Here is a 23,087-nt window from a genome sequence, read left to right on the forward strand (position 1 = left end):
TCTATTTCTTAACATATGTTAAATCTAATTCTCACAGCAAGAAAGAGAATGACTTCATTCTGCAAATGTATGGTGATGTAAAGACAAAATCAGTGATTTTGTCATTTTCTACTTTTATGAAAGCAATTTCCCTCAAATTATTCATTGTGTTGCCACCCTGGAAGTCCATGTCTAGAAAAATTTTAATCCGTAAATATTTTTAAAAGATTTTGTAAGTGCTGTAATTTTTCAAGCATCCTGTTTGGTTTAAACCACTCCATTTACGGGAAAAGAACTTCTGTGTCTGTTGGTCCTGGTGAAACTCGCATTTTTCACATTGCAGTTGGAGATCTAAAATACACTTAAGGAACATTATATTATACTATATATGTAGTTAAATCATCTTTTTCACTTTCTCTGTCATCACAGCAATCAGTCTTCACATGTTTTTAAAATTAAAAAAAGGAGAGAAAAGTGCTTTTCTTAATTTGGATTCCAAACTCTTTCAAGAGCCAAAATTACAGCAATGGATTGATACTGCAATATTTTCCTACGGAGGTTCTAATGAGATCGAATCTGATTAATCACAGTGCATTATCCACATAATAAAAGCATCTGAAATTCCAAGACCTCAGCAATATGTCAAAAGCAGCTCTGTTAAGCAGGTCTATGAAAGGGATTTGTCCTTTGCTTACTGAAATGGTGAAAAAACATAAAGGTTATAATATCAATGAATGAATTACAACAAAACAAAAACAATGGAACCAAAGGAAGAAAAAGATTACAATCAGTAATAAAACAGAACATGCACAACAGTAGGAGATTTGCCATTGATATATGTTGGAGCACTGAATGTACAAAGGCTCAAGTTTAAATTGTGCAGATAGTAACTAGTTCATTATACCTCCTCTGTGCTTTAAAAATATTTCCTTAAGCAGAGCTATCCGAAGAAGTTCTTCAAACACGTTTGTTTTGAGTATCAGTAATTTAATGCTAACACCAAACCCAGGTTAAAATAACACATTCACATAGAGATCAGGAGATTGTGTGTGACACAACTTTCCATGGAAAATTATGATTGAGTAGAAACATCAGGAATTAACCATTCTGTTCTTCAGTCATTTTAGAAATATGAAATCTGATCAGAAAAGCTTGCTGAACAAAGTAAGCTTAAAAGATACTCATCTTTTTTCTCTACTTCCTGCAAAATCTACGGAAAAAAGAGCTGCTTCTACTCTGAAGTGTGACTCCTTGGAGAAAACACACACAGAATATTTGCAACTACTAGGAAAAGCCCACTGCAAATTGAATTTATGACTTTACAAGTGAAAATACGGCAGCTGAACTAACAAAATCAGTTTAAGTGTTGGCTTTTTTTTAATATAACCACCTCTTATATCAGTAAGTTCTATTGCAGAAATAAATTTTATTTCATGTTATCTATCTGTTCTACTTTAAATACCAATGGCAAGGCAGGAAGTTCATAAAGGTGAATCCTCAGGAGGCTTACACGCATCACTGAGAACAGTAAAATGAATGGTTACACATCTGCAGTCTGAACTTTGAGACGAATACAAGCAAATTGTGAATGCACATTTTTCAAATGATTGCGCCCATTGTTTTACACTGACTCATGATTGTTGGCAGAAACGAAGAATACATTTTAATATAGTATAAAGATTCAACAATCACAAATACAGAGAGTACATATGAGTGTATAACCATCTTTCCTGCATACATAACACTAAAGCTATAGGTTGTCATCTGTTTTTAATACTGAAACACCAAATAATTTATAATGCAGAACTGTAAAATATATATAGAACACTGCATCAATCATGTATAAGTACTAGTGCTGTTCAACATTTCTGTAAATCCTCCATTAAACTTAGATTTGAGACTGAACCAAAGACTTATATGGATCAAGTCATGGTTGCTTGGAACACTGAAAGAGAGACATAAAATGCTGTGCTATTTCATGTCAAGATTATTTGCAGTTCAATTCATTATTTCAAAGAATACTAGCGACTGAATTGCAGTGCACTCCACATTAAAGCCAGTGCTTATTCCTTTTCTTTAATTCACAGGACAATTACTAAATGACAATTGAGAGATTGGCTGACAGGACTCCTAAATTATTTGACACAATCAGCACACTGCTAATGTAAGCAAAGAAAGATCCAAGTCTTGTGCAGCTATTCAGTAACATCGTCAAATAAGAAGGAATTAGCCATTCAAACATTAACAATGTCTTGCTTTGCATTTCCACGTTCCCCATCAAGCCCTGTAACATACCATGAGGCATTAGTCAAGACAACCACCATGACTTGTTCTGTATAGAAAATACACAGAAAAATGAAAATTCAACCATAATATCCCAAACAGTGGTTGAAAGTGTATAACCAATGAGTTGCCGAAAACCACTCCACAGTAACATAAAGCTCTACCAAACTAAGGAAACACCGTGTGAGAAAGTGTGTGCGAATGTACACCACAGTCCTTGTACTTACTTGAGCAAGACGTCAGAGATGTGCATTTTTAGGAGAATTAAACATAACATTCAGGAAATTAATGGTTACATATGATTCGTAATCCATGTGAGAAGAAAGTGATACATACAAATATGCATGATATTTCGCTTTAACAACAGTTTACTCCAGGTACAATTTGAAAAGTACTGTGCCATAAAAGTGTTCACAACTTCTAAAGTCTTTTGGCAAAGGTAACGAACATTCAACATCTGCATGGCTGTTGCAAGTTCATGAACTACAGAAATAAAAAAGATGCCTTCTTTTGGTAGCCTAGTTCTCGTGTAAAAGTCCAAAAATAATACACCCTAGTAACAGCATCCACAAGGAACCAGATACTTGGCCCTGAAGTAAGACAGACCAGCAAAGAGCTTATGGCAACTACCACTGCTAATGTAGGCTCCAGCACTTCTGCTCAGATGAAATCAAGCATAGCAGAGCTCAGCCTTTCCAAACCACGCGTTGGTTTGGGAGGAGGTGGGGAATTCTGTGTCAATGTCTTTAGTAAAGCAGATGTGACTCACTGCATTCTCATTTAAAATCAGAAACTGAGGTCTCTCCTTTTTCCACTGAATCAACGGCAGCAGCACTGGGGGCAGTAGCACTGGGGCAGCAATCCGCCATACCCTCAGTACACCGAGTTCAATAAAATCATAGTATCTGGCACCACAGTTTTGTGACACAATGCTCAAATCCTGGCTTTGGTTTTGTCTCCTTAATGTCATGCAGCACCCTTATTCACGTTATCTTTCGCAGCGGCACTGGATCATAGAAAAGATGTGGAATTAATTTAATCAGTATACCATTCCATGAATCCTTCTAAGCTGCTTTTCTCATTGAAGAACACATTTCATTCATAACTGTTGTTTCCATAAACCAAGTAATTTGAGATATCTTTGTTCAATACATTTAAAATCCTGAAAGCATCTGTTAAGTCATGTTGGGGTATGGGGTTTTTTTAATTTGTTTTTTAGGATGAGAGAAAGGCATTTTTCAAACACTTCCCTGCATCTTTCATTTTCTCATTGAATTGCCTAAACCCAAATTCAATAATCATCCGTTAGGATTTCAACACCTTGTAGTCCCACAGTGGTCTGCTCAATTACTTTTAGAAATATCCTGGGAAAGAACTAATGCCAAACTGTACTCTCTTAAGTTTGTAACATTCAAATGCTGTATTTGAAGTTAGAAATTTAGAACTTGCCTCATTTACTTTTGCCTGCCAAAATACATATCCTGCATTTAGTCCCATGATGATTTTCTGCTTCATGTGACCTTTAATTATATATTCAAGGGAAACCTCCTATGTAAGTAACATTCCCTGCAAGGGTCACAACATGTCAAGTGCATCCACCATTTGCGTGAAGTCTATGCACAGCCCCGTTCACATGTGGAAGGCTTGTTGCTTCCACAACAAGGGCCAAACCACTTTCCTATTCTGTCCTCCACCTGCATCCTTTTCTTAGTCTTTTTTAACTTTTCGATGATCATCTCCACTGTCCCATTCTTTGCACACTGATATTCACTAAGACATTCAATGGCTACACTCTAACAAACTGTAATACTCCAAATTTCAGACTGAAGCTTCCCACTGATGCAAAGTGGGTTTTACAAACAGTCAGGATCTGGGGCCCCAGTGGGTAGCCAGCACTATGCTTTCATTTGGCACGTAAGTCAAGCAGGGCACATCACACAGAGCATATATCTGTGCATATTGTGGCCACAGGCCAAAAAAACAGACCCTAAAATCAAAAACTCACTCACTTGAACTCACTCTCCTTGTCCCTCAGACCAGCCACTTTCATTTGAGACAATTTGATGAATCACACAAATTTGACTCTATACATGTATTACAGGTATTTACTTTTAAAGCGAACAAAAGACTGTTACAAAATATTTAACAATTTTACTGCAAATACTTTTCTCTTAATTATCAGTGGCAGCTGACCAATAACATCTATGCAAATATCTTTATTTTGATAAAAATAAAATGAAGGACAAAAACTTGACAGATTTTCATACCTTATTCCCTAGACATAGCCTATGACTGCTGTTCAGAAAAAATCTTAGGAATTAAACAAGAACTTTTTATTTCAGCTAAAGTTTGGTGGAAACTGGAAAAAACAGTGAGGAACAGCTGAATTATTCTTGAGAGACACCTATGCTCCTGAGATCAGAATGTAGTCCTCTGAAACTGTCACTATTGTTTCATTGAGAATCAGAAATAGACTGCAACTGCACTTCTGCAGCTATACAATGCCATCCTACGTAGAGTACTGCTGTCCACTACTTTTTGTGTTAAATAATACGGGCCGCAGATAAGACCCAGTATTAGCACTCAGTTGGATGGGTATTAGAGCTCTAACAAAAGTGTGGGATGAGATAATGTCAGAAATGACAACTATAAAAGTAGTAATATTATTTGAAGCTGTAATTTTCAAGTCTTCTTTCGGAGATTCCTAAAACCCTTTACAAAAATTGAATCACATTTTTGAAACTATGTTAAAGAAAAAAGCCTCACTACTTCAAAAACTACAATGTTACAGAATTTATGCGGGGGGGGGGGGGGGGGGGGGGGGGGGGACACGACACATTCATTTTCTTGTACTGATTTTGACACATAGTCTAATTGAAGGATCACACTTTAATGTTTTACAAAAGGATATCTACCTCACGCAGGGCACAACCAAAACTACTCAGAAATATCAGGAGGCTATTTCAATTTCTTATTTGCCCTCATCCAGCATTCACCTAGTCTAAATCTTCTTTATTTTAGTCTGTCTAAGCCCTATAGTGAATGGAATATCATTTATATTTTTACTGCTTTTTCAAGGATGCTTATCAGTATTGCCCAAGTGTTTCATAAACATTCATTAATTCATTCACAATCTCCATTGCAAGACGAGAAAGCATTATTATCCCCATCCATAAACTGGAAACAGAGACAAATGGACTTATGGGAAGACACAGAATAACACAGCAGAAGGGCCAGGATCAGACACAGCACATGGGAGTACCTGCATATCTGTCCATATCTTCAGACTGTATTGGTTGCTGCCAGAAGTGGGAGATAGCTCTCACTGCAGTTCACTTTTTCTACATATCAGATGCCAAAAGGCTCAATGTAGACACCCTAAACGTGAATGCATACAACTTTCATGGCTATCTGCTATATAATGATTTGGGTTCCATGCTTAGCACCATACAAGGCCACCATCAACAGAGGCAGAGACACAGGCTAGTCAGTGTTGTCTGTATTAATCATAACAACGTCTCTTCACAGTGTTTCACAGAATCACAGAACAGCTGAGGCTGGAAAAGAGCTCTGGAGGTCATCTGGTCCTATCTCGATGCTCATGCAGCATCAGCTAGAGCCAGTTGCCCAGGACCGTGGCCAAGCGGCTTTTGAATATCTCCAAGGATGGAGACTCCACCACCTCTCTGGGCAATCTGTGCCAGTGCTTGGTCACCCTCACAGCAACAAAGTGTTTCCCTGTGTTCAGGAGGAACTTCCTGTGTTTTAGTTTGCGCTTGTTGCCCCTTTTCCTGTCCCTGGCCACCACTAGAAAGAGCCTGGCTCCATCCTCCTTGCACCTTCCCTGCAGGTATGCATGTATATTGATGAAATCTCCCCCTGAGCCTTCCTTCTCTAGTCTGAACAGTCCCTCAGATCTCTCAGCCTTTTCTCATGTGAAATGCTCCAATCTCTTACTCATTTTTGTGGCCCTTTGTTGAACTCTTTCCAGCCTGTCCAAAACTGTCCTTTACTGGGACGCCCAGCACTGGATGGAGTACTCCAGACATGGCCTCTCCAGTGTTCAGTAGAGAGAAAAGATGACCTCCCTTGGCCTGCTGGACATACTCTGTCCAGTGCAGCCCAGGATATCATTCACTGCCTTTGCCAAAAGGGCACACTCCTGGTTCATGTTCAACATGGTATCCACCAGGACCTCCAGGTCCCTTCTTGCCAAGCTGCTTTCCAGCTGGGTGGCCCCCAGCATATATTGGTGCTTGGAGTTGTTCCTCACTAGGTCTGGGACTTCGCAGTACAGTAAATTGAGGTTTCTGACAGCCCACTTCTTCAGCCTATTGAGGTCCCTCTGGGTGGCAGCACAACTGTCTGGCATATCAGCCAGTCCTCCCTGCTTTGTGTCACCTGCAGACTTCCTGAGGGTGCACTCTGCGCCACCATGTTACGGCGTTAAATGATGTTAAACAGGACTGGACCCAGATTTGACCCCTGGGGTACACTGCTAGTCACTGGTCTCCAACTAGACTTCGTTCCACTGGTCATGACCCTCTGGACCTGACCATACAGCCAGTTTTCAATCCATCTCACTGCACGCTTATTCAGCCCACACATAAACAGCTTCTCTGTGAAGATCTTATGTGAGACAGTTTCAACAGCCTCACTGAAGGCGAAGTAGACCCCATCCACTGCTCTTTCCTCATCTACAAGACTAGACATTTAATCATACAACCTTATTTAGTCGGTCAAGCATGACCACCTACCCCATGCTGTCTACTGCTGCTGATATTATTGCCCATCATGTATCTAGAAATGGCTTCCAGGATCAGCTGCTCCAGCGTCTTCCCAGGGACTGAAGAGAGGCTGACCAGTCTGTGGTTCCATGAGTCTTCCTTCCTGCACTTCTTGAAGACAGGGGTGACATTTGCTTATCTCCAGTCTTCAGGCACTTCTCCTAGTCACCATGATTGATCAAAGACTATTGAGAGTGGCCTCACAACGACGTCTGTCAGCTCCTTCAGCACTCGTGGGTGCATCCCATCAGGCCCATGATTTATGCATGTCCAGTTTGCTGAAGTATTCCCTGTCCTAATCCTCTTCCACCAAGGGTACATCTTCCTTGCTCCAACCTTCCCCCCGCACCCCAAAGGCCGGTCTTGCTAGTAAAGACTGAGGCAAAGAAGGCATTCAGTACTTCCACCTTTTCCATGCCCTGTGTAACCAGGTCTCCCGTATAATTTCTTTACTCCGTTATCTATGTGCCTTCCAGCTCCATCAGCAAATGAGCCAAGGATATTTGTTAAACATCCCTGACTACCATGCAACCTGCCAAAAAGGAGAAAAATGAGGACAGCATGAAGTGGCTTTCCCTTTTCCTAATTTAAAAGTACCTGACTTTGTAACCATCACAAATCTTTTAACTACGAATGTAATTTCCAATTATGGCTTTTTTTTTTTTTCAAGGAGCTTCAACCAAAAGAAGACACCAAATTCTCCACTTACAGCACACGATGAGCTATCTGTGTAGAGCAGAGTAGTGTGGGAGGGATCCCCTAGCATTATGCAGGACCACTGAGGGGACCGAGGAAGACTAAGTAGACCACGGGAGACACACTCCGCCTCTAGCACCTTCAAACTACGAAGGTGCTGGAGCTGTTCAGGAAAAGAATGAATCTTTTTCATAATAAAAAATACTAGGCACTGTTAGATCTCCCTATTACAAAAAGATGTTGCGATTGACAATTCTGCTGTTGCAGTTCCCTAATACATTTTCTTCTGATTTTATAGGTGGATAAGTGAAAAAAGTTAGATGATTTATTCAAGACCATGTGGTGCTAGAACCAGGCTTAGCTGGTACGTGCATTCTTGTGCTCCATTTGGTGAACCAAGGCTGTTCTTTTTCCTCAGGAAGGTGTCAAGGACAGTCATAAGAAACACTTTTTTAAAAAGAACTGTTTAAGGAAAGATGAGGTAATATTTTATTTATTTCAGTTCAACCACTTATCTAGAAACAAAATATTTTCTTGGCAGATAAGTGAGCTCCAACATTCCACCAGGCTGAAAGGCTCAGCTTCATCTTACTCCTCTACAGCTTGTCTCATGTCACAGAAACACAAGCCTTGTTAGAGTCTATTTTGTATTCCTCTTTGTTTGACAGTACTCACTTTCATGTGAAATATTTCTGTGGGATGTAAAAAATTTGCATTAAATCATCTCTTTATGTCCTAACTTCGATTTTCAAGCCATATTTTCTCCCTTGTCATTGTTAAATAGCATAAAAATTGCACAGTAAAAGAACTGGATACTCAATAGATCTTTTCAGACTATATCCTTAGATACAGATCAGTTTTGTTTTCTGCAGTTTTGGTTGGTTGGTTGGTTTTTAATGAGAAAGGGAAAATCTATTTCTGAATATAAAATACTAAAATCTGAGGTGCAAGTACAGTTGTTCTTGTCAAACTTTTACAACATGGTACCTTAATTAGAAGCACACTTCATTGAAAAGACTGTGTAGTAACTTAACAATTAATCTGATTGACAAAGCAAAAACAACATTTGTTACATTCATAAAAAAAAAAAAACCTAACAAAACTCAAACCAAAACAACAAGGAACTCTTCACAGTACAGGGCTCTTCCTTGAAATGTCTGAAAACCATACACATTACCTTACTTAAAAATTCATTCAAATCCTTCTAATAAAGTTGGACTGTGTTTTACGTATGATAACCACCTTACTGTCCTTGCTGATATAATTTCATATAATTTCACTATTTATTTTCACATGCTTGTGCTCCAGATTCAACGCTTTCATAAAGGTAGCATTTTAAAACGCTAACTTTCTAACATTGCTCCATCGGCCTGGTCTCTCATCTAGATGTTAACACTTGCAAAAATGTGTGGCCTGGATCTGGAGGTTCTTTAAGGCTGAGCTTAACAAGCAAACTTGGAATAGAGACTATAAAACGAATTTTTGGAGTGGAAAATTGCCAGAAGTCTCTCCTACACTCCGTTGCCCTTTCTATAATTCCTTACAGAGGGGAATTAAACTGTGAAATAAACAACTAAACTCAGTGGAAAACTAGACTGTTTCAGTACAAAGAAAAACGGATGCACACCCAGATGCAGAGCATCCACTGACAATGTTGTAGGGAAGCAGTTCGCTTGCAGTCGTGAATTTATGTCAGCATGTGTAGGAGTATTCACAGTAGTGCTAATCTAGATAGCACAGTTAAAAATAGCAGTGAAGACAGATGAAAGCAAACTTCAGCATGGCTTAACAATCTGTCCAGAAGGCTTGGACAGCCCTTTCTTAAGTCTAGGCTGGCATGTCTTCACATCACATATAGATTAAAGGTAGTATGGATCTGTCTGCATGTCCTGGAGTCACACTACTTGATTGCAGTGTAGACACATCCAGAAATAGTGCTACTGTAGATATGTTCATCTAAAAACTGCACGTGCAAAAAGCAAAGCCTGGGAACATACCATAAAGCATATGGGAGCTGATGAGGAACACATGCTGGAGAGAATGTCCATTTCGCTAAACTGTGTTAGCTGGGCTAATTCTTCCCCCTACACAACCTTCTTCCCTTGTACTCCTGAAGGACACCATAACACATGCTGGTTGGCCTTTCCTGTGGGGATTCACATAGTTAGGCCACATTAACCCGATCCTTCAGGTAGAGCGACTCACCCAGCTTTACTGTCTAATGAAGAGACACTGTTACACTCTACAGGCAGCTGAAGGCAACTGTGTTATGCATAAATGGCACTCATTCCTCGTCATAAAGTCCTAACGCTGGACGCAGAAGCTCTAACCTAAGCAGGCACATTAGTTATCTACTGTTCCAAGGCTTGTTATTTCAGAAGAACATCAAGATACCAACTTCCATCATCCACTACTGCTGCTACCAGGGGCAGAACTTATTGTGATACAGAAACACAGGAGCTGATAAAGTCCTTCAAATTCAGGACCTCCTCCCCTCAAATGGTAGTTTGCTGTACAGCTGCAACACCACATCATCTACTAGCTACAAACTAAAAGCTACTACAGGCGCTGCGTTCTCTCAAGGATGGCTTACTACCATTTGTCCAGCAAGTGACCAAGGGAATTACACGTTCTTAAACTGACTGCATAATGAATGATTCAGTCCAGGGAGCTTTTGTGTGCATTTCGCTAAATCACAACCAGAAGACAAGTTAAGAAGGAATGAAGTTCTTCAGCACACTTAGCTGCCTTAGGAGGAGCGTATAAAGACACACAAACTAATGTCGACTCAGACAATTAAAGTTCTGGTAGGAATAGGATCACAGCCACAGCAATTACATACAGGCTAATTTACCACAGGAAGAAGCAAGCTAGTGAAATATAGAAAGTTCTGTGTGTAGTGATAAAAATCCCGTGGTGCTGCCTGTCTCCCTGTGGAAACACTGTGCGTGTGCACAGTCATGCTCCGCTTAGCTGTCTGGACCTGGGCATCTCAGCACTCCATCACAGCTAAACCTCCACTCACCAGGCAGTGCTGTTCCAGCCATCCCATTTCAGATTTGATTCGTGAAGTGCTTTACTAGGAAGTGCAGAGGGGCAATGGTTAACTCCTCCACGTAGCGAGCATCACAGTGAGGAGCAGAAATACATTTTCCATTATGCTGTTTGCTAATATGCTTTATCTAAGACCCTCAAGAACAACTGAAAGGAGGTGGGTGAGTTGAACTGCTCTATGTTCAGTCTTAGAGAACAACAGCTAAGGTTGCCAAGTATGGTGTGAAAAACCTACCCATTACACTGACATTATCAATGCTTTTGAAAGCACTACCAGGCAGCTAACTGCAGCAATTTGTGTCATATATACCAGAAGCAGATTCATAATGCTGAGCAATAAGTAATGATTTTGCATTAATCTCTCAGATATTGGTGCTCCCAAAACTCTGATCCAAGAAATGTTGTACGGAGATATTTGTAAACAGAGCGTTCCTGAATCTAGAATTCAGTGTCAACTTATCACCGAAAGCAGTATCATTATCAAAGATACAACATGGTACACTAACACAAAGAAACATTAACAGGAACACACTGAATTAAACACAAAGCTTCCAGCCACTAAGTTTTGGAACTGTACCATGTGCTCTGTAACAGTATATCACAAATTTGGTTCTCTTTTAACTTGTGACTAATTCCTTTGACAGCATTTTTTCCAAGACGTGGCCTTTTCAATCATAATAGCAACTAATGGTATCATAATTAGACTTTAAAAGGTCATTCTCCTTTTCCAATGGAAAACTAAAATTGCCATACAAAAAACAGCTAGTACAAAGATGAATATGTAGAAGAATACAAACTCAGCCTCTGAGAATTACGCTATCAAATTGCTTTAAGAAAGTATCGCATCAAGATGTCGCAGAATGTATCATATTCAAAGCGACAATGAAAAGCTGAATCCTCCTTTTGCTAAGCTGTTGCTTGTTCCATGGGCACCCCACCTTGCTCCACTCATGTCCAACATAAGCATGCCCATTAATTTAAACATAAACAATGTCAGTCAAGGGGCCCAAGTAGAACCATCTCATATAATCACAGAACACCTTGGGTTGGAAGGGATCTTTCAAGACCATCTAGTCCAACCCTCCTGCAATGAGCAGGGACATCTACCACTGGGTCAGGTTGCCCAGAGCCTCAGTAACAGCAATTCTGCAGATATGAAGTGAAAAGCATTGTCGGAGTTCAAGATTACAGTATTTATTCAAAGTTGCTTACACTTAGCCACCATAAATTCCTTTACTTCTAATTTAAAATCTGGTTTAGCTTAATGAAAAGCAAATAATTAATGATGTAAGTATAACTCAATTTCCTGGCGATTCTATTCTGTAACTCAAGTTTTTACCCATGACCTAGCAACAAGCAGAAATATTGTGCTTTACCCAGTGCTCAACTTACGAGTTTGCAAAACGATAATACCCCAGTATTTAACATAATTAGGACACATACCTTATGACTCTCTGAATGCAGAAGAGGAGAAATGAGTATACTTAGACTGAGCACAAGAGAAGTGTGAGTCAGGGAATGCGACATGCAGCTTATTTACCTTGCTAACACTCTTCTGCTTCTGTGTGAACTGTATTTCCTGGTTTTATTTTGCTTTATTTTGTTTGGTTTTTTTTGTTTTTAAAAACATCTTGGACACAGCATTTACAAATATTCAGATAAATCTCTCACCATGCTGACTACTTCAATATTTAAAATCCTGAGCCAATTCAAAAGCAATTCTTGGGTTCTTCATAAATTTATTACCATGACTCAACTGGAACTGACAGCGTACCACACAAAAGGTAGAATATTTACAGCTGTATTTTAGTAAAAGAGAACACGAGACATGTACATGCACGTATAAACATGCCAGCAGCTACATGTTGCTAGTCTGGACAGTTAAAGCCATTTGCTATTTCTGAAGAAAAATGCCAGTCAGTGTAGCAGGATCCTGCAAAAGAACTACATGGATGAATAACCAGCAGAGCAGTATAGCTTCAAATCATCATCATGTGCATACCCCTGTCATGCACATGTGAGAAAGCTATGCAGCACAGCCTGATTTTTACTCACAGATGTAAACATGTTTGCTAGAACAGGGAGGTTGAGGGGAAGTGTTAAGTTCCTGATTAGAATTTAATTTTTAATAGTAAGTTCCAGATTGATACAGTAACAATAAAAAAGATGGGGAGAGAAGGGGAGGATTTATACACAAGGAGAGGCCACGTAATACACTGTGTTGAGTTTAAAAGATAAGTGAAACAATGCCTTTTTCTCTGGTATAAACAAAGAAAAATAATGCCAGCAGTTTGGCTGCAAACAAGAATCGAGGAGGAAACAGACCTGAAAAGGAAATGCTTCCAGCAAACCTTACAGACCTAATGCTACGTTTTAACCAGAAAAATACATTTTCAAGCATTACTCAATAAATCTTAATAAAGTGCAAATCAACTACATTCATATTCAAAACAAGCTTTTGTAAATGCTCCCTAATATACAAGCAAGTATACCTAATGAAGGACTGCCCCAACTGCCAAGCTATGACAGCTGAATTGTACTTCTCTTTGATACCTCTAAGCTCTTCAGACCTCTGAATCACCTGGAGCTTTATCTTAGAAGATGAAATTACAGTTCCACCTTAGACAGGTAAGCAGCAGGTGACAGACATTTCTACCACAAGAATGAATTACTTTTTCCTCTTCAGTTAAAAACTCCATTGGGACTTCAAATCAATAACGTATCTGATGCATATGTTGTATTTTCTTGTTTCCAGTGGTTCCACTGTGCATATAAATCTATCATATAACCACAGTTGCATTTAAGGATAAATTCCCTTGTGCTTAAGATGCACCTGCTCCATGTAAGCCTATCTTCTCTGCCGCCTTTGAGAAACAGATCTGCCAGAAAAAGAGAGAGCACAGACACAAGGGTCCTCCAACTCCTCTTGCCAATTACCTAAGCATTATTTCCTTTAGTTGGGTTATGGTCCTATTCTAACAACAGTTGAAAAGAACAGCTACTTGCCCTTCCAAAATCCACTACTTCTCAACTGTTTTTAACATATTTTTCATCTTGTCAATGAACGTATACATTTCAACTGTACAAAATCACTGTATTTTCCAAGCAATATACAGTAAAGCATTGGCAAACAGTTCCTCACAAAGACTTTTGCCTGAAAAATATGAACTTTTCTTTATTTTACTTAGCTTTAATTAGCATGGTTGCATAAGGAAGGATGAGAATATTCTTCTTCTGGCATTTTACCTTCAACTGTAAACTGAAATAGATATAGGTTTATGCTAATGAAACCGAAATAAAAATGGTAATTGCTCCCTTCTCTTTCCCTTCTTGCTCCTCTAACCATGTTTGTGATTCATGGGCTGCTTCTGGAGCTTCATGTAGGTAATAACAGACAGACAGGGGTGGAAATAAAACCCTGCTGCACATCCCATCTGGTCAGCTGAAATGTTTAAAAAACAGGTGACGGTTGATAACGTTGCTGCATCCCACAAAGGCTGCTGAAACTACTGGTCTTTGTGCTTGTGAGGTGCAGCATCACCACTCCACGCACACACGACAGCAACCGACGCCACAACCACGAGTACCGATATCCCTGGCACTATTGCCAACGTGACTTTTGTGCTGCTGCCCATGGCAGTCGAATTCCCCCTGCATCAGGCTGCCTCTAGCTGTGTGCTCCCCTTTCTTGTCGGCACCTCATCAGCGTGTGGAGGCAGCACTACCCACATGTCTCCATTTCAGAGGACAGAAGCTAGGGTGGCCACAGCAGAGCTGTCACGCTTTCCCATTCCTGGTTCTAATCAGGCAAGGGCTGTTACGGCTGTAGAGACAACACGTGAAGACTCCTGGAAGAGAGATGTGCGACAAGGAGAGCTGTACCAGGGCAGGTGGTATCCCACCTCAGCTACATGGGGGAAGAAGCGTTCTTGCACCTATGGACTTCACATGGGGACAGGTTTTGGCTCCCAGCAAAAGTGAACAATTGGGAAGCAGAGGGGCAGTAAGATGCACTTCCTCGTTTCTTGAAGCTCTGCTGATGCCTTGTCAAAAACTGGCTACAAAATAGGTAGATACTTGCGATTATGATTTGCCAGTAATGAAAAACACAAATCCAAAGTGACCTACCACTTATTCACAGGACTCTGGGGAGGGACTGCATATCTAAAGGTACCTTGTCCAAGCAGTCTGCCTTTCACATGCAGCTCTTTTAAAAGCGGGCCCCAGAGAAATCACATAGTTCCCACGTTGCTGTCATTAGCGAAAAAAAACATTAAGAAGAGGAGCAGTTTCCACCTACTATAATTTCTAATCTTCTATAGGACTTCCTTACCTGAAAGACTGCCCATCTGCTTATGCCAGAATGCCACTTTAAGCATTTCAGTAGCCCACACTGGACTAGTCACTCAAACTAGGAGTTTTTTTAACAGGTTGGTCTCTTACAGGCTCCTTGGATTTGGAGACACCACTTCACTGGTCCCTTTCTCCGACGTAACTCTATTTTACCTATTTTTTCAACAAGCAACAAGCCTTATTTGCTTTCTGCAGTCCATTGAGTCAATGACACAGACCAGAAATCACAAAGATCTGAAAAATGACTGGACTGCTGGTTTAAGATACCGTTAGTGACTGGGTGAAGTGGAACAGTCAGCTTGCACCAGTCATTCTCTGACACACAAAAACATGCAGAAATGAAACATACCACACCTTACAGAGGGAGCCTTTTCACACCAGGCACAGGCACTATGCCTCTGTGTTAACTGAAGGAATAGCTAAGGGAAAAGTTACCATGGGATTTTGGAACTGTAACTACAGTGGTGACACAAGATTCCTTTTCACAACTGGACAGGTCAAATTCAAATTGTTTTATTCACATGAAAACTCCTTTTCACTGTGTTTGAACTCCCTCTTGAAAGACCCCTCAAGCCTGCTCCCAAGACAAGGTTTCCAGCTTAGGTGCAAGACCTTCAAAACACGGCCCCAGTGTTTCATGGTACCAGGCATACCCACAGGCTCAGCAGTATGAAGAGAGCAGTGGCTGATCATGTTGGCTGGGCAGCCCGTGAGCCAGCTGCAGAGGATTTTAGGGTGAAGAAGCTTGTTTATCTGGGTGGTAGCAAGGCAACGGGTCACGTTATTTACGGCTCGTTGGGAGTACGTGCGTTACATATACCTACTCCGTTCAGTAAGGGCAGGACACTGTGAAAGTCTGTGACAGCATGCTGCACAAGGCTTAAAGACGTGCACATCATTCAACGTAATTCCTGGCTCCAGGATCAGAGCTGTTTGCACAAGACACAAAGTAATTTTGATTTTCCTACGCTATGATTGTATGCCTTTCGTCAGCCACGAAAAGGTCCAACAATCAAGTGATTCGCTTCTGAATAATTTTTTTTAAACTTTTTAGTTACCTCTTGTGGTTGGATCGCTGGGAAGTACAATGCAGCCACGCTTTGAAGATTTTCTACAGAACCACAGGCACTAGCAGTTTTCTGGTGGGTTGGGGGGGGGGGGGGGGGGGGGGGGGCGGGTTTGAGAAGCAGTCGTGACAGATTAAGATCTCTCCAAGGGCCGGGGCTTTAAGCCAGCCACTGAAAGCGCCATGAGGTGCTAACGCTGACAACGAAGACTGAGGCTATTTCGAAGCTGGTTCGTATCCAGCACCATCAGGACCCGACCCTCGAGCTGTTCTCCATACAAACTGCCTTTGCTCGCACAAAACCGCGCGCCGACACGGGTATGGAAAAGGCTGGGTCCCTGCAGCTCGGACGAACCCAGGCACCAGCCAAGGCGCAGTCCTTCCGCCAGAAAACTTCGCGTTTGCCTCCCCTCGGCTGCAAGCCCGCAGCTGGCCCTGGATTTCTGTGATTCCGTGATTCCCCGCAGTCCCCGGCCCCCCCCGGCGGGTTTCACGGCGCCGGCCGGGGTTTTGCAGAGCTGGCATCGCCTGCGCGCTCAGCCCCGGCGAAACCCCCCGCGTTCAGCCCTGATTTCATGCGGAAAGCGCGTCCCCGTGGCGGGCTCCCGGGGGACAGGGCTCCCCCCCGCCCCGCTCCGGCAGCCCCGGGGACGAGGGACCCGCAGCCACCCCCTCCCCACGCCGCCTCAACGTTGCCCGCACCCCTTGCGGGGGACCCTGGGCCCGGCTCCGCGCTCCCCTCCCGCCGCCCCGGCGAGCAGCGTTGTCGGCGGCAACAAAGCCCCCCGCCCGCCTCGCTCCCCTCGCCTCACCTCACCCCTCCGCTCCGCTCGGCCGCGGCCGCTTCACGGCAGCCGCGGGGTGATGGAGACGGGAGGGGGGGAAAGGACCCAGGTGCCGCCTCTCGGCTGCCGCCCCCCGCCACTCCCCGCCGGTGCAGGCAGCGCTCCGGCAGCGGCCCGGCTCCCGCCGCCCCGCCCTCCGCCCCTGCCCCGGCCCCCGCCGCACTCCCGGCCCCCCGGGGGCGGCACTCCGACCGACCGCGCGCTCGCTCACCCGCCGCGCCGCTCCCGCGCCTCCTCCCGCCGCCGTGGCCTGCTGCGTCACAATGCCGCCGCACTCCGCGGGCGCGGGGGGCGCCGCCACGTGACCGGCGGCGTGGGGCGGGCGGTAGCGGGGCGGGGGGAGAGGCCCCCCCGCCGAGGGAGCCCAGCCCCGCCGGGACCCCCGGTGCCGCCCCGCGGCCGGTGGCGCCCCGAGCGCCCCGGGCTTTTGTCTGCTTCGCGTCGCAGACACCGAACTCCTTGGATTTCGCTTTCTCCGGTGCAAAAAGCCCCCGAAACGCGCTCAGGGAATTAACGGAATTCGCGGTAGCTCGGGATTGCGGGAAACCGCCGCACCGCGCCGCGCTGCTCCGGGCTGGCTCCTCCGGAGGAGGGGAACGCGGCCCCAGCCCGGCGGGTCCCCGTCCGCCCCGGGGGCTGCCGAGCCGAAGCGCTGCGCGGAGCCCGGCTGCGGGACGGAAGGAAGGCAGCTCCTACGGCTTCGTCCCGAGACGCAGCCGTCGGGCGGTAGCAGCCTCGGGAAGGTTTTTGCCCGAAGCCGGAGGCTCGGAGGTGCAAGGAAGTGCGGTCCGCCGCGGTGCGCTCCCCGGCCCACCCAGGCTCTGCAGTGCCATGCGTTTCCCGGCGTTCTGCAGGTCGTCTGGGGAGCTTGCCCTGAAGTGGGGAGCTGTTACATGTCTTTTCTTCTCAAATTGCAATTTTGAGATGTGTGGAAAACAAGCTTGAGTGCGAGCGACAGTGAATCCTAACCTTCGTGTGCAAGGCCGGGCGCGTGGAGTAAAGCCATCTCCACCACCTTAAAAACGTCTGTGCTGAGCGGCGTGGGGGATGGGGAAGGTTTGCTTTGGAAACCTCTTTTGCTTTGATGTCGTTCGCTTTTACCAAAGGGCGTATCTGGACACCGCGCATTTCACACTTGTGCATATATGGAGATAAAGTAGCCGTTTGGGGTATTTGCAATGCGTTTGATTAGGTGGTTTTATACAGGAATGCTGGTCAGCTGTGTGTGATTAAATGGTTTGAAAGGAATGCAGGTCAGCTCCAGAACACAGTGTCACAGAGGAGTACGGCCTGCTTGACAAACAGCGTTGATGAAAGACCAAAACCAAAAAAACCTTACTGTAATTTACAGGCTATAAATACCATTCATATGCAAATACAGCTTTTGCCAAGTGTCTCTGTACGTGTTGTATATGATAGCATCTCACTTAGAGGCGATAACCCTGTTGATAGGTCGACTTCTGAACTCATGGCTGGAAATAGTGTTTGAATAAGGAGTGCTGATTAGGCTTTATGGCTGTAGAAAAATGAAATCATGATATACGACTTCAGTTCCTGTAAGAATTTCAGGATGAATTTTTACTGCCAATTACAGGACACCATCACTATTTTTTGTCTAAAATAAAATCGCAGAATGCTAACTCACTGCTTACTGTGTGCTCAGATACAAAATTTTGCTGAAATAGCAACAACTTCTTGTTGCTAAACTTGTTCCGAATGGAATAAAGTGGTTAGAAATCGTGTTGCGTGTTGTTTTTCTAATACGTTTCTCCAGGATCATTCAAAGGTTTGTTGAACCTCAGTATTCCGACTTGATGAAGCCGAGGCTGGTATTTGCATCAGAACTGCATGACGTATGGTTGGGCACACACGGGAAAAGACACATCTTCTGTGGGCTAGCAGCGCTTGCAAAACTGAACTCTGTGGCCCCCACCAAGGGCCCATGGCAGTCAGCAGCATCTGCAGCATCCATCAGTAACTGCGTCCACCAATATTAAGGAATATGAGACAAAACCCTCCATTACTTTTGAAACTCCACTAAAAGATGATCTTGGGACAGATTTAGAAGTGTGGTGCTTGATAATACTGCTCATGAAGACATGACCACATTTTAGTTAAGGCACGAAGCCCCTGGAGATACGTCCTGCAGGAGATTTTCGATTCCTGTGCAGGACCAACTCTGGTGCCTTTATACTCGTTCCCGGCAATGCGCAGCAGTCCTGCGATGGCAGAGGTGGGCAGGAACAGAAAGGAGGCAGCAGGAGCCTGGAAGAGATGAGTCCAGTAATATACAGTATGTTGACATTTTTTTCAGAGCAGCAACGCTGGGAGTCAGTGCTCTGCTGTACAGATAACTTAAGCAGTCGGTAATTCTGTGGGGTTTTGGAAGTGCTTTGTATACAAAGACACCCGTGGACTTCTAGATGGTGATCTGAGACTGCTGACATGTGATATCTCCACCAAAGAACATCACCAACAGTGTCGCATTAAGCAAACCCTAGAAATTACAGAGTAAGTGTGTCTCCTGAAATAACAAACAGCAGGATTCAACATGGTCGTCTGACGGTCCATGATGACTCACCGCAATTTAAAGCAGTCTTCGGGGCACTTAGATGTTCTCTTAAAAAAAAAAATAAAATCCCATTCAGCTTTGAGGACCAGCAAGAACAACTACCGTTTTTCGTGCATGACAGAATTTACATACTCATTTCGAAAGAGTGAGCCCAAACCAGATGCACTGTTCCTGTCTTCACCTTCAGACTGTGACTTGAGATAAACGTGACACAGTTCAAGTCAACCTTGCACCTGATTTTCAAAAAACACCATTCTTAGTTTTTCCCACCTTCAGTTTGCCCTACAACATATCAAATATTTTACTCAATTTGGAAAAACATTTTCATTCTGAAAAGCACATAAAAATATAGTAAATATAGGTATAGCCATAATTCTGTTAGACTGAGAGGATGATGACAGCATTGCATCGGCTGTTAGAAGTACTGACTTGCTGTTTTGCTTTGATTATGACAAACAGTACCACACGTGCTGACAAATAAGTCTACCATTTTAGATTCGTGGAATTGCTACATCTGAAGGAACCACGAGACTGAGTACCTGGGACTGCAATAAAAATGAATTGTTTTTTCTGGTGTGTCTTTGCACTGTTTTCAGTGTTTATAACGTCTGAACCCAATCCGTATGCCCCGGATGGGGCAATCTGCTGTCAACAAATCTTGGAAAGCAAGAGGTTTCCTTGGAAAGAACGCAGACCGGATCCTCATCCGTAAGAAGAGACGGGATTACAAAAACTTGAATAACTAATTCAAAAACATCCTTCAGTGCATACAGCTTTGTTTCTGGGATTGTGCAGGAAGGTATTTTCTGCAGTCTTAAGAGGCCATTTACTTGGCAAGTAGCATGAGGGGAGAGGAGTCTCAAGCCTGGGCTTTGCAAAATGCTTGTTGATTTGACCTGCTCTGTTGGGAGGATCACACAGAGAGTTTCACAATGTGGCATCCAAGGCCCTGCTCACACATTCAGCACAACTGTGCAGAAGAACTGAATGTAGTATGTATGGCTGCAAACCTAGTACATGGCATTACTGGATCAAACGGTCAGGGGCAATTACCATAATCAGCTACTCTAGCTTCATGCATAAAGCCATATGCTGAGGGAGCTGGCGGATGTCATTGCTGAGCCACTCTCCATCATCTTTGAGAGGTTCTGGAGGACAGGACAGGTGCCCGAGGACTGGATAAAGGCCAAGCCCAATGTCACTCCAATCTTCAAAAAGGGCAAGAAGGAGGACCCAGGGAACTACAGGCCGGTCAGCCTCACCTCCATCCCGGGAAAGGTGATGGAGCAGCTTATCCTGGAGGCCATCATGAAGCAAGTGGAAGAAAAGAAGGTTATCAGGAGTAGTCAGCATGGATTCACCAAGGGGAAATCATGCCTGACCAATCTGATAGCTTTCTACAACGACATGACTGGCTGGGTAGACGAAGGGAGAGCCGTGGATGTTGTCTACCTTGACTTCACCAAGGCTTTCGACACAGTCTCCCATGATATCCTCCTAGGGAAGTTGAGGAAGTGTGGGCTGGATGAGTGGTCGGTGAAGTGTATTGAGAACTGGCTGAATGGCAGAACTCAGAGGGTTGTCGTCAGCGGCTCTGAGCCTAGTTGGAGGCTGGTAACAAGTGGTGTCCCCCAGGGGTCAGTACTGGGCCCAGTCTTGTTTAACTTCTTCATCAACGATCTGGATGAAGAGTTAGAATGTACCCTCAGCAAGTTTGCTGACGACACCAAACTGGGAGGAGTGGTGGATACACCAGAAGGCTGTGCTGCCATTCAGCATGACCTGGATAGGCTGGAAAGTTGGGCAGAGAGGAACCTGATGAGGTTCAACAAAGGCAAATGCAGGGTCCTGCACCTGGGGAGGAACAACCTCATGCACCAGTACAGGCTTGGGGTGGACCTGCTGGAGAGCAGCTCTGCGGAGAGGGACCTGGGCGTCCTGGTGGACGACAGGTTAACTAACCATGAGCCAGCAGTGTGCCCTGGCTGCCAAGAAAGCCAATGGGATCCTGGGGTGCATCAAGAAGAGTGTGGCCAGCAGGACGACGGAGGTTCTCCTTCCCCTCTACACTGCCCTAGTGAGGCCCCATCTGGAGTACTGTGTCCAGTTCTGGGCTCCCGACTTCAAGAAAGATGAAGAGCTACTGGAGAGAGTCCAGCGGAGGGCTACAAGGATGGTGAGGGGACTGGAACATCTCCCCTACGAGGAGAGGTTGAGGGAACTGGGCTTGTTCAGCCTGAAGAAGAGAAGGCTGCGAGGGGACCTTATAAATGCTTACAAATATCTCAAGGGTGGGTGTCAGGAGGATGGGGCCAAGCTCTTTTCAGTGGTGCCCAGTGACAGGACAAGGGGCAATGGGCACAAACTGAAGCACAGGAAGTTCCATCAGAACACGAGGAAGAATTTCTTCCCTCTGAGGGTGATGGAGCACTGGAACAGGCTGCCCAGGGAGGTTGTGGAGTCTCCTTCTCTGGAGATATTCAAGGCGCGCCTGGACAAGGTCCTGTGCAGCCTACTGTAGGTGACCCTGCTTCGGCAGGGGGGTTGGACTAGATGACCCACAGAGGTCCCTTCCAACCCCTACTATTCTGTGATTCTGTGATAATTCCGTGCTGAACTAGAAAATGTTTTTCAGAAAGTGATCTAGTCCTCATCACTACACTCCTGACAACATTGTCATAACAGATAATTAGTATCAATGTTAAATTATGTATGCCTTGGTCCAGCTTCTCATTCAATTATCTGAGTTTTGAAATTCTGACACTGGCTTTAGTTTTGCCTTTGCCCACTGCAAATAAAAAGCTCTCCATCTTCATAGATTTTCTTACCATCCGTGTATTTCCAGTGTATATTCAGGAATCCTTTCAAAAGATTTTTTGATAGATTATAAAGGATTTATTTGAATTCCCTGAGAACTTTATAATAGTACAAGCCCACCACTTTGAATTCGTGAATATTTGACGTCATGGATTTTCATTCTGAAAATTAAAGTTGGCAAATTGGAAGACATTTAAGTGTGCTCCTCAAAACAAATTATGGATGGTAATGCATCTTCTTTTTTCTATTTGTTATTCCTCTGCTATATGTACAAAGGCCACTTTTGCATATGGACACAGAAACAAGTTGCCACGAGGCAAGATGGACTTTGAAGTCGTGGATTACACTCTCTGCTCCATAGCTGCACTGGTGTAGCTCATTCTCCCTCCTGTTCTGCAGTTGGATCACCTGCTAAGGGAATGTGCGTTTGTTAAGGGGCAAATGAGCTTGCACTTGTCACAAGGCAAGAGTGTGCACAGAAGCCGATCCCACAAAGCAGCTGAACCCCACCAGTCCCTGTGTTAGTTTATCACATTATAGCTTGCTTGTGGGATTACTTGGCTACTGTTTTATACTGGGAATTGACGTGTAGTTGGCTGTCCAGAATTACATTCCGTTTTTTTCCCGTCCTGTAT

General features: G+C 43.9%; 1 protein-coding gene across 5 annotated transcripts in view; it reads right to left on the reverse strand.

The window, feature by feature from the left end:
• The window catches only part of SNCAIP (synuclein alpha interacting protein), a 97,567-nt gene extending 80,270 nt beyond the window's left edge, over nt 1-17,297 (reverse strand). For 4 of the 5 annotated variants that reach the window (XM_075411494.1, XM_075411492.1, XM_075411496.1 and 1 more), the window contains exon 1: nt 17,275-17,297. The gene's annotated coding sequence lies outside the window, so the exon portion shown is untranslated. Of the gene's footprint in view, nt 1-17,030; nt 17,084-17,274 lie in introns of those variants that run through there. The other variant, XM_075411493.1, reaches the window with a different exon arrangement.
• Nucleotides 17,298-23,087: the final 5,790 nt, after the last annotated feature.

This window comes from Opisthocomus hoazin, chromosome Z (assembly GCF_030867145.1).
Source record: "Opisthocomus hoazin isolate bOpiHoa1 chromosome Z, bOpiHoa1.hap1, whole genome shotgun sequence".
In the NCBI taxonomy this organism is placed as follows: domain Eukaryota; kingdom Metazoa; phylum Chordata; class Aves; order Opisthocomiformes; family Opisthocomidae; genus Opisthocomus; species Opisthocomus hoazin.